Genomic DNA, 10,400 nt, shown 5'->3' with positions numbered 1-10,400 from the left:
CTTAGTAACCCTCCCGGAGCGTCCAGTAACGTTTTCAAGTTAATATTAATGAACCAAGCCTTCTCTATGAAAGGATTTGTGTTGTGCAGCCAATCACGTAGGCGTATTAGGCAAACGTCACGTTACGGATTAATATTCATGAACTAAATCTTCACTGTAGTAGAATTGGTTCATTCGACGCGTGATGAGAAGATGGCCAGTTGCATATAAAACTGTCTTAAGAGCTAGTTTGACCAACTAGCAGTTAGTTGGTTGTAATCAGTCTTACTTTGGGATATCCAATTAGACTAAAATACTTTTTATATAACTGACTTAAACAGTTATGAACAGTCTTAAAGGGATAATTCACCCAAAAATGAAAATGGTGTCATCATTTACTCACCCTCAAGTTGTTCCCAACCTGTAAAAGTTTCTTTCTTTTGTTGAACACGAAAGAAGATATTTTAAAGAATGTTGGTGACCAGACAGTTGACGGTAGCCATTGACTTCCATAGCATTTTCCCCCTATAATATTTTTTAACATAACATTCTTTAAAATAACTTCTTTACCTGAGGGTGAGAGTGGATTGGAATAACCGTGAGTTGCCAAATCATTTACATAGATCACTTGCAAATACTGTATGGAAAATTAGGAAAGACTTAATGTTCTGTTTTTTATTTTATTATTATATATGCCATTGAAAAAATATGCCACTGAATTTTGTGAATTTTGTCAATGTTTAGTTTAGGAAGATTAGGGTGGTGAATTGTGTTTGGGCATTAGGGTTAGAGTTTAGTCTCACTCTTAAGTTTTCGGGTTGGGATTGCAGAGTTTATTGTTTACACTAGAGTTGATACACCTTTGCTAAGTGAGAAGGGGTAAAGGGGAAACTAAAGGGGAGAACAAATGGAGACTGTTTCAGGTCATGACCCTGTGTGAGATTCTCAAGAGTGTGAGAACACACAAACTCACTGCTGGTGTGTGTGTTTATTGGCTGTGTGAATGTTAGGACCCAAACATGTTGTTATGAGATTCCTCATGATGAGTCCTTGATGTTAACCATCACACAGTGCACTACACTCAGGCACTTAAAAAACAATAACGGCATCAGAGGAGAATGAGAGGAGCCGAATGACTGCGCATTCAGACATAAAATAACCTAAATCTTTGTTTTAACTTTCATGTTTTTTGTTAACTAAAACTAAAAATAAGTTTTGTTAACTGAAATATAGCTGAAATAAAATGAATAATAAATATTAGATGAAATATTGAACTTAAAAATAGAAAAATGTAAATGTTGCATTGGAAACTAACACAAATAAGAAATTACTAAAACGGAAATAAAACTGAAATAAACTAAAGCTAAATAGAAATGTTGAAACGACAAAATCTATAAACATAATGAAAATATTAAAACTTCATCTAAAATGAAAAAGAAAACTGAAAATATAAAATATAAAATGAAGGTAATTTTATTTTATTAATGACAACTATTAATAAAAATGTCCTTTAAGAGACATTAGACAAGATGTAATGTGTTTGAAAATAAAAATATAGTTTTCAGGATAAAGTAACTCATCAGAATAAGTCATCAGAGAAATCGCTCACTGCACCTTTAAAAGCAGAAATGTGCTACTCATGCTTTTGCAAAAGAGTTTATATAATGTTTTCTGTGCAGATGTGTTAGCTGTGTTTTAAATTTGTCTAAAATATATTTTTATTGATGTGCACACAGTTTTGGGTGGGTGCATGTCTGGTTCTGAGTTACAGATGTAATTCCTGTGGTTTTTCTCAACATAAACATTCATTTTCTAGTATCCTGCACATATGCAATAGTTACCAGGTTAGCTGCCTTTACAAGTTCAATACAGGAGTTTAAAATTAGATATAACTTTGCACAGAGGTTAATAATTGTTTTTTTATCAATCTCATGTAAACATGTGAAAACTTAATCAGAATACTTTAACTGCTTTAAAGCTTTGCTCCATTGACCTACATTGTAAGTGGATTGCTGCAAACATGATTTTTGATTGTTTAAACAGAGGCATATTAATCAAAAATATTTGTCTTTAACTTACATAACTCAAAATATCCTTTAGCATGTTATTTTTGCTTAGTAATTTGATAGGAAGGACGTGAGCTACTGTCCATCATCACTTTCATAAACCAGATTGATCATGTTCTGATGTTAAAAAGATCCTGTGTCATGGTTTTTGAATTATAACTTATAAAGAGTTTGGCCTGGGAAACACATTTTTTTAAATCGGGTATTTTTAGTGGGGGGTTTGTAGTTTACGTTGCAGGAGGAAATAGAGAAGATTTAAGTAAATATTTGGTCCTGTTTGGGTTTCTGTGCGCAGTCCAGAGTCCAGAGACATTACAGTTTCACCGAAGACGAAACATACTGTATGAAGGTCAAAGACCCGCTACATCATGTGCTTAGTTTTGGTCATGTGGTCTACAGCTTTTTGTCAATTAACATATTCAGACTAACAATCTAAATGGATTTGCCTCCAATTTAAAATGGTTTGCGTGTGTAGTGTCACTATAATCAATGTACATCTAAATGTTCCCTGTATAATTTCCACTATACCCCTGTCTCTGCAGGTATAAAGCTTGTTTCGTAATTTCTTCTCTGTAATATCCTAAATCCTTTAAGTCGCTGTTGTTGGTAAAGATCAAGCAGATAAGCTTTTTTGTAATACGCAAAACAGCTTTTTTATGCTGTCCCTAACCTGCTTAAAGACGCCTAGTGGCTGTCTGAGTAAGATTAAATGCTGTGTGTAAGTGTGACCTGAATTCCTGTGTGTTTGTTTCATCCCTGATGAACTGGATAAAAACAGGTATCTTTAAGGAGATCATCTCGTATATGTGCCTGTGTGTGGACACAAATGACTGAAAAAGAAACTTTATTTACTTACAAATTAATAAGGAATATAAAGGCATATATCAATAATAATGACGAAAGATTTCATCAGCAAGCATGCAATGTAATGTGTGAACCCACTTGGGTTACAGATATAGGCTATCAACAATGATAATAAAAATAATTTTGTCAGCAATGGTAATAATAACTAGGTTTTTACATTTTCTCAATACAATTATAGCCTACTGACCTGTGCAAACCCTGAGTAAGAGTGTTGTGGGTGATTGGTTGACCCAAGTATGAATAATGATGATGTTATTTTATTTTAATAGCTGCTATTTTAGTTCTAGCATAAAAAACAAAACTGCATGATCTGTTCTACAGGACACCATCTTTATTTACACTGCTTACAGAGATAATCATCCGGAAGATTTTAACTGGAAAAGCCTCTAGGCCTACCAGCAGCTGAGAAATTGAGTGATCTTACCCGATAAATAAATAAAAGCATATGAAATTCTGACTTAAGTTGAACATGTCTCTCTTTTAACCACAGAGTTAAAAGAGAGACATGAAACTGGGATGAAGAAGGCTGCCTTACAAAACCAGAACACGTTTTTGCAATATTTTCAATACATTTTAGCAGACAAAAAACTCCCGAATATATGAGCTGTGGAAAATTGTAAGTAATCTAGGAGCTTTATAAAGCTTTTTACAGCGGATGCCATTGAAAACACGGTGAGTCTGTTCCTCACGGCCTCGCTTTCAGACCTGTTATGGTGCTACCCATAAGCTCTATTGTAGACCAGGGGTTCTCAACTCTTGCCCTCAAGGTCCACTTTCCTGCAGAGTTTTGCTCCAGCCCTATCAAACACACCAGACCAAGCTAAATTAAGGTCAACCTTTGGTCAAGGTTGGAGCTAAATTCTGCAGGAAAGAGAACCTCGAGGGCCCCTGGCCTGCCCTACTCCACCTTCATTTTCAATGCACAATCAAAGACTAACTTAAAGGGACTTTGGCACAATTGAGCTATAATTGTGGATGTTCAAGACTGAAGATTTTTCAAGCCATAGGTAATAACTAGAGGAATAACAGTGCCATTAACGGTAAATCCACTACAAACCACATTTTTATCACGATAATAAATTAAAACTAGAATGTACATTTCATGAAGAAAATGTGAGTGGTGCTTACAGTGGCAAAATTCAAATTAAAAAATTCTAGTGGGTTGCTAAGGTGTTCTGGTTGGTTGCTAGGGTATTCTGGGTGGTTGCTAGGCAGTTGCTAGGGTGTTCTGGGTGGTTGCTATGGTGTTTCTAGGCGGTTGCTAAGGTATTCTGGGTGGTTTCTAGGCAGTTGCTGAGGTGTTCTGGGTGGTTGCTAAGGTATTTTACTACGAGTAAAACTACGAGTGTGATATTGCTCATTTAACATTTAGTTCGTCGTTTGGGGTGGTTGCTAGGGTGCTGTAACTGGTTGCTAGGGTGCATGTGGTTATGAAGATTTTAGGCCATTACTTATTGGCTGCTTGATAATATGAATCATCTGCGCGAGAGGGAGAGATGCAGGGTTGTCAGGCCCTTTGGTGTCTGTGTGTGTGTGTGTGTGTGTGTGTGTGTGTGTGTGTGTGTGTGTGTGTGTGTGTGTGTGTGTGTGTGTGTGTGTGTGTGTGAAAACGTCGGTTTGGATTTGAATTTCTGAACAAATTACTACAAATAATAATAAGTATGCAAAAGAACACTAGTGATGCCTTGCCTTTGGCAAGCACCACTAATAATACAAAAACACATACCAATTTGCAACATCAAGCAGCATAATGTGCTGTTAAAAATGTCCGCACCCGCTCTTAAAGTTGCGATGAAACAGAACTAGTGACAGACCTGTGATGTAGCCCTACATCTGAGTGAAACCGAATAAAAATGAAAAAATGTAGAGTACTGGGTAGTAGGGTGTAGGGTGTAGGGTGTAAATGTAGGGTGGGTAGACACAAATCGACAAGAGTTCGAATCCGCCTTTTGCCGAACTCGCTCTACTCCCTTTTCCAATTACATATCAGATCGTTAAGGCCTTTATCTCACATAAAAATGAAGAAAATATTCAAAAAGTGGAAATAAAGTGTCTAATGTGTGTTTAATAATAAAGTTTTTAGGGTTATGGATAGGTGTATAGGAGGGCTTTATTGTCCCAATGGCATCCATTTAATAATTTGAATAAATATAATAATTTACACTCTATTATTGCATACCGTTTAATGTGCAACAACACTGAGGTGCAAATAGTATCTGCCACTATTTAAGTATAAATTGCATCTAACTACTATTTACACTTATTGCAAAGATATAAAAAATACCGCTATTTTTACATTGTGTAGAATCTATTGCTATTTGTACTTAGTGTAAATAGCGTATGGGATGACACCGCATGCTGATACACACTGGTGCTGCTCTCTCCCCCAGTGGTTCCATTCTCAGGAAGAACAGTGAAACCTCAGAGGAGAACAGCATTGTTTTCTCTCAAACAATCAAGACTTTTAGACCCTACAACAGTTTACTCATTCACAAACAGTGAATGAACACTTCTCATGTTTAGTGCTGGTCAGTGCTTGACCTTCCAGTATCCCAGCAGCCCTACAGCAATTTAGCTTAGTGACCCTTAGCTGTGTCACACAGCTGATTTGACAAAACAAGACCAGGACAAGACCCCAGATGGGGTAAAAAATCAGGCCTAGATATAGGAAACTCTAAGGAAACCACTTCCTTTTCCAGTATTTCCTCCCTTTCTGTGCTTAAATGCCGTAAGATTAAATCTAACACTTAACAATAAGGTTGTAGTTAACTACATAAGACACATTATAAAAATACTTCTAAAGTGTTTATTAATCTTAACGTTAATTTCAACATTTACTAATACACTATTATCTTTTGTTAGCTAGCATGAACTAACAATTAACAATTGTATTTTTATTAACAAAGATTAATAAATATTGTAACAGATGCATCATTAATGTTAGTTAACTAATAGGACTTTATTGTAAAGTGTTACCATTAAATTAAACCCGCTTCAATGCAAATACTAAAAATCATCTGGACAGACAGTTTTCGTTTAACAGATTAATAATCTATTCAGTCAGAATAATCTATTTAAAAAACATCATAACACAACTTTTAATGCCTCTGAGCTCAGACTGTACTGTATCCGGGCAGAGCAAAAAGATAAATACATCCAGATGTTCTTGCCGTTTGTAACTGGAAACCACTGGACCTAAACAGATCATTCAGACCCATAACACACAGGGCCAAAACTCAAACTTTAACCTTCACAGCTTTATATTTGCAGGATGCATTTGCTTCAGTTTCTTTTTTAGCATATGTACGGCATTGCATGCATTTTTTTTTTTAATTCCATCACAGGCTCACTGGAAAAACACGACATAAAGAGCTCAATGTCTTGTAGAAAACGCTAAAATTGCACGGTTGCTTCAGCAAATGCATTTTATGTCACGTTTACTTTTGTTAACAGTATCCAGTGTTTAGTATATGGAAGCTTGTTTCCGACACAGAACAAAACATTTAAAAAGGTAATTACGACTTTTTATCTCACAATTGCTAGTTTACATCTCATATAAACTCCCAATTAGGCTATGTGTAATAAAATGAGAATTGTGAGATATAGACTTGCAATTGCGAGAAATAAAGTCAGAATTGCGAGATATAAAATCGCAATTGCGAGTTATAAAGTCCAATTCTGAGGGGGAAAAAAATACTTTTTTTCTCAGACTTGCGAGTTTATATCTTGCAATTCTGACTTTATAACAAGCAATTGTGACACAATTCTGACTTTTTTCTCACATTTGCAAGTTCATAAATCGCAATTCTTTAACTGGCAATTGCGACAGAAACAAGCTATTTTCAAACGCGATAAAGCTAGTGCCACTCACCAGACATTTCAGTTGAGAACTGCCGCGATACGTACAACAACCAACGTAAGAAAACGTTGCCAGATTCACGTTCATCTGTTATAAGTGCAGGGTTGAAAATTCCCACAACAACATATGCAAAAGTCTTTCATGCATTACAAAATATCTTTGTTTGTCTAGTGTGTGTGTGTGTGTGTGTGTGTGTAATCATATGTTCCTTAGCAGCTCATAGGCAACAATGCCTCAGTCAGAAGAAAATCACTGCATTTTTAGTAGTTCTTTTATTCTCAAACTGTGTGTTTGTATATATATGTGAGAGTGTGTGTGTGTATTGTGAGGCCTCCTCAGGAAATGGGTTTGGGTGGAGTTGTAATATGGGGTTGGAGAGACAGAAAAGTTTCTAAATTAGGCAGCCAAAAGCACAATGTCTCTATTGCTCCTTAGCGGTAAACAGTCTGTGTGAAAAGGAACCACATTAAGACATACAATGGAGTTATAACTTTATATCACAGTACAAAAAATCATCATTACGATATGATCTAGTTCAGAATTCTAGATATTAATCACGATTCTCCTCAACAAACAGAATGATTTTAAGTGTGATTCATTTCCAAATGATGCAGGATAGATTTAAATCCCTTTCCGCATAAGAGTATTAGATTGCAATCACAACTAATTTCTTATCTGATCATCCCTCTATGAATGCCATGGCAACCAGAATTACCAAAGAATTAGAAAGACTGCCATGTGCATCCCAGCACACCAGTAACTCATAAACACAAATGTTCAGAAATGAACTTGAATCAGTGAAGTATAATCATTGTAATCTCTGGACTCTCAGTCTCTGATTATGATTGTGTAGCGTGAGAGTTTGAGTGGTCCCATGTTTCTGTCATGCACTCGGGACTGAAAATGTGTGTTTTTAGGTTCAAGCTCATGGGAAAATAAATCAGACACAACCGCATTCCAACCAGGAACATTACGACTGCACCTGCTGGCCAAATCACTGTCCTCCTGCAAAACTCTTTCACACACAGAAACGCAGAGCTGGTTTGCTTCTGACTGTAGATTGGGATTCTAAAAGCAAAAGGAACATGGGCTAAAATAATACTTAATTATTTCCCTTCAGAGTCCCATGATGTCTTTGAGTTGTCCTGTGTGGCTGTGTTGCTCTGTGCGGCAGCGGAGCGTGCTGAGAATTACAGTAATTACCTCTAATGACAGTCAGCTCGGAACCAGGACCTTCCCTGTAAACAACATACATGATTCTCTCTGAAGCCTCAAGTTCAGCCTGAGTTCTACTTTTAGTGTCTTAGTTTTTTTGTGATAAACCTGAATGGATTAAATTACTCTGGCATGAGGTTAAAGCATACTTTTTTCATGTCAGCATACTGGCATGAAGCATACTTTTTTTGCATGATTGAATATGAATATTAATTATTTTCTGCATTATTTTCTGTATTCATTTATTCATATTTATAATACACCAATATAGTATAAAATGTTTAGATTTAAATCTTCATGACTGTACCTATAGATTTTCTGCAATAAAAAAAATGTTGCTGCTATATTTGTGCATCACATTTGTATATTTACAAACTATATTTGATTACAATTATTAGAAATTTGTCTTTAAAATAAAAAATAAATTAATGATATTAATTTGCACACCTTTTTTTTTTTTTTTTACAATACTTTTTTAAACTCTGCCGTTCAAAGGTTTGCAGTTGGTAAAAGCAGTAGCCTACTATTGTGAAATAATATTACAATTTAAAATAACTGTTTTCTATTTAACTCATCCCTCGGGTCATTTTGACCCGAAACTCATTTAAAAAAAAGTCTCCAAGGGTCCAAGACCTTAGGTCTTTTGTCACACTTGAACCACGAATACACACACAAAATTTTTTTATGGATTCGAGGAGTTTTGTGGTTGAAATTTAAAAAAGTAACAAATCCTTCCCTCAAGGGTCAGTTTGACCCGCTTATAAATGGAATGCGAGGAATGCGTCGGTAGGCCTACACGTAGAAAAACCTATAAATGTTCAAAATTCAAACTAAAAATGCTAAAACTTAACCAAAACATTATTTTATAATGTAACTTGTGTATCTAAATGCATACTGAAGAAAAATGACTTTAGGACCCAGTGGAACAGCTCATTTGCTTCGTAGAGCTATAAGGCCATCTAGTGGCAAGAGTCATGAAATATCATGTTATAGAATTTTTTTCCACAAGAAGTCGGCAAACACCCAATGTAAGATATTTTGAGTTATTTTGAAAAGGGTTATGCATGAACTAGTGAGTTATTTTGAATTTAAATTGAAAGAATGTAAGGAACGTGCTTAAATTACTATTTATTTATTATTTGTTGATCGAATTTAGTAATTTAACCCTTTCACGCATAGTGGTCACTACAGTGGACAGCTATTAAAAAAGCATTTTCTTGAATTTGCACGGGTTTTTATGGCAAAGTTGCACATCAGCCTCTTCATTGGATTGGACCCTGGTGCATCATCCTATAAATTGCAACCAAGTGGCAAGCCTTTGTGTTTCGATTTTTCCCCCTCCAAACCAAGATGGCCAAGGGTCAGTCAGACATGCCAAGTTGCTCCGGAATATCCACCCATTCCTTCTATCCTAGGAGACTCTTGTAGGTAAAAAAAATATTGCAGCATCAAGCAATATCTAATGAGTCATATCACAGTAAAATTTTCCAAGTTTTGATTTTAGATTGAGAGAAAACTCTGATTAATCACATGTCCACTGTAGTGGACGTCATGCATCAATGGCTATATTTCAGCTACATTTCATAATTATAATGTGAATATTGTTTTTGAAACTTAAAACTTAAAAACTTAATCTGTAGTGACTTTTTTTACTGTAACAAATGTATTTGTATTATTAGAATGTAATTTTCATTGACATCGAAAAAAGTCATATGATTAGGCCTACATAATGTAAGACACTTGTAATGCATTACTTGTTAGATCAAAAAGTAATCTGATTTCGTAATGCATGTTATTGTAATGCATTTTTTTACTCATAACATCAAAAAGTAATCTGATTACGTAATGCATGTTACTTGTAATGCGTTTCTTTACTCATAACATCAAAAAGTAATCTGATTACGTAATGCATGTTACTTGTAATGCGTTTCCTTACTCATAACATCAAAAAGTAATCTGATTATGTAATGTGCGTTATTGTAATGCGTTTCTTTACTCATAACATCAAAAAGTAATCTGATTACGTAATGCATGTTACTTGTAATGCGTTTCTTTACTCGTTACATCAAAAAGTAATCTAATTAGGTAATGCACATTACTTGTAGTTAATTACCTGTTAGATCAAAAAGTAATCTAATTAGGTAATGCACATTACTTGTAGTTAATTACCTGTTAGATCAAAAAGTAATTTGATTAGGTAATGCATGTTACTTGTAACACATTACTTTACTTGTAACATCAAAAAAGTAATCTGAATGCATTATGCATGTTACTTGTAATGCATTACCCCCAACACTGATCATTTCAGATGAGACTGAAAAAACATATCGCTAGGTTTTCTCAGAGGAGGGCTATGATAGAAATGTGCATGTCCATCTTGAACATAATAAGAATTATCAGCTAATAAGGGTAAATCT

Source organism: Rutilus rutilus (genome assembly GCF_951802725.1).
Source record: "Rutilus rutilus genome assembly, chromosome: 20".
NCBI lineage: Eukaryota > Metazoa > Chordata > Actinopteri > Cypriniformes > Leuciscidae > Rutilus > Rutilus rutilus.
Note: the sequence above shows the minus strand (reverse complement) of the source record.